Here is a 2,685-nt window from a genome sequence, read left to right as displayed (position 1 = left end):
CTCATTTCATTCTAGATCCCCTCTTTGGACAAATTCTAGGGTTTTCATGGTATGATTGGAAGCTATTCTTGTGTGCAAGCTAAGATCTGAAGTTGTAACTTCAGAACTGAGCTCCCTTGGGCTTCTTAGTCCATAAAGTTTCCAGCTTGTGCAAGGATGAGACTCTTCCAAGGTGTAAAGCTCCATTGGAAGCTTAGATTGGTCATTCAGGGCCTTTAGAGCCTTGCATGTGCATAAAGTTTGCAACTTTACGTGATAAACATGCCTTAGAAGCTTGGATCTGTAATCTGGAACCTTGCCATGGCTTAAAAAGCGTCTGCATGGATAAAGGTCTGCAAGGACTCGGCGAGTTGGATGAACAACTCGGCGAGCCCGTTGAAGATGGCCATGAACTCGACGAGTTGGATGAACAACTCGGCGAGTCCGTTGAAGATTGCCTTGAACTCGGCGAGTCGTTCGAAGACTCGGCGAGTCGGCTAGGGTTTCTCCCAATTCTTGGACACGTATGAACTCGGCGAGTTAAAGGGGAACTCGACGAGCCAATCAAGGATTTCACGACTTCTCGAGTTCAGGAAGGACTCGACGAGTCGGTGAACTACACTCGACGAGTCGAGTCAACATGGACTGTTGACTTTGACTGTGGACTTTGACTTTGACCAAGAGTTGACCAGTTGTCTTCTGAGGGTATTTTGGTAATTTGGAAACTTATGAAAAAGGGTTTTATGGTAGCTATAGGTGGGGGAGTTCGTGTGGGTGATCCGGGAGTCGAGCTTTCTAGTTTCAAACGACAGTTGCGAGGTGAGTTATCCTCATTATACTAAGGGGTCTAAGGCACCAAGGCCGGCCCATTGGATGTGTTATCCTAGCAGTATTGGATGTTGAGTATGAGTCAGTGTGGCATGTTAGTGGTTATTCCAGTTAGGTGGATCTGTAGGACTACCTATGATGTTATATGATTATTGCATGCTCAGTAGTTATGTTATATGTTACATGTTATGTGGGATGGGTTGAGGTTGTACTGCTCCGTACGGTAGCCAACAAACCCTAGAGTATTCCAGATATGAGCTGAGGGCCCGGTAGGCATTCCAGACTCATACTGAGGACTCGAGAGCATTCCAGATACGAGCTGAGGGCCCGATAGGCATTCCATACTTGTACTGAGGGCTCGATGGCATTCCAGATACGAGCTGAGGGCCCGGTAGGCATTCCAGACTCGTACTGAGGGCCTAGGGGCAATCCAGCTCGTAAAGCTGTGGACCCATTGTATGCTGTTTCAGTTTGTTATGATATGTTATTACTGATGTGGTTATGTGGACTGTATGTGTATCGGTATTTTGGGGGTAACTCACTAAGCTTTCGGGCTTACAGTTTCAGTTTATTGTTTCAGGTACATCAGGGGATCGCGACAAGGCGAAGGCATGATCGTACAGCTCCTCACTTTATGTTTATGTTTCTGGGATATACTCTGATAAATAATATTTTGAAAACAAAGTTGTAATGTTTGACGAATTTGATGTGTTTTTAAAAGTTTAAATTTGCTTGAAATTTCCGGGTGTTACAGTTTCCGTTGTTCCAGTTCGGGGGTGTGACAAGTAGCAGTTTTCAATCAGACAAGGGTTTCGAAAGCTTTGAGAAAACTCCCGAAAAGAAGGGTATGAGTACGAGCCATAAACTGAAACTGAGGACGATTCAGGATAAGAAATCAAAATCGAGATAGAAAATATGGCGGACATCACAAGGATGAAGATGGATGAGTACAAAAAGAGGATGTGTGATGACAATGGTCTGGGTCTTGTTCCACCAGAAATTTCGACTGCAACAAACTTTAAGCTCAAGAGACACACTCTGTTGATGCTCAAGGGCATTCCATTTTCTGGAAAGGACTATGAAGACGCATTTAAACACATTGATGAGGTGTTGGACATTGCCAACTACTTCCATGTTCCAAATGTCTCGAGAGATGCGGTATTACTCAAGATGCTTCCGGTGACGTTTACAGGAGAAGCAAAATTTTGGTTGAAGTCACTTATACATGGAACAATCACAACCTGGACCAACCTTCGTGAAGCATTCATTGAACAATTCAGCCATCCTTCAAAGATAACCAAACTCAAGAAGAAGATAGCAAATTTCCAACAAAACAATGGTGACTCTTTGTATGAAGCTTGGGAGAGATACAAGGGAATGCTAAGGAATTGTCCTCAACATGATCTCAATATGCAACAGGAAGTGTCGACATTCTATGATGGGATAAACGTAACCACGAGGCAACTCCTTAATTTTTAAGGACTAATGACGAAGAAGGATCTGACTATAATAAAGGTGTTAATTGAAGAATTTGCAAAGCATTCGTGAGAATAAATAACTCTCGTGAAGATATCACTACAGGAAAAATAGGTGGAGATGGAGGAAATAAGAACTTGGTGGCGGTGATGGCGAAGCTCGATAATATAGATAGAAGAATCACCAATATGGGTCAATCCATACATGCCATACAAGTAGGTTGTGACATATGTAGTGGACCGCACTTGACAAAAGATTGCGACTTGGATGAGAACGGTAACCGAAAGCACAAGTATGTTACTCTAGTGGTGACCGATATGATGAAGATTGGAGGAAACCTAAGAAGGAATGGTTGCCATATGATGAATATAAGAAGGTTAAAGAAGAAAAGTTTAGGCAAAC

At 43.1% G+C, this 2,685-nt stretch overlaps 1 non-coding gene across 1 annotated transcript; it reads right to left on the bottom strand.

Moving 5' to 3' along the window:
- Positions 1–2,106: 2,106 nt before the first annotated feature.
- On the bottom strand, positions 2,107–2,213 carry LOC145141557 (small nucleolar RNA R71). Its single transcript, XR_013722752.1, has one exon. It is a non-coding gene; the product is annotated as a small nucleolar RNA R71 (small nucleolar RNA).
- Between the last annotated feature and the right edge of the window lie 472 nt (positions 2,214–2,685).

Source organism: Lactuca virosa, chromosome 9 (assembly GCF_052849685.1).
Source record: "Lactuca virosa cultivar CGN04683 chromosome 9, Lactuca_virosa_CGN04683_v6, whole genome shotgun sequence".
NCBI lineage: Eukaryota > Viridiplantae > Streptophyta > Magnoliopsida > Asterales > Asteraceae > Lactuca > Lactuca virosa.
The sequence above is the reverse complement of the archived record's forward strand: the minus strand, read 5'-3'. Positions and strand labels throughout refer to the sequence as shown.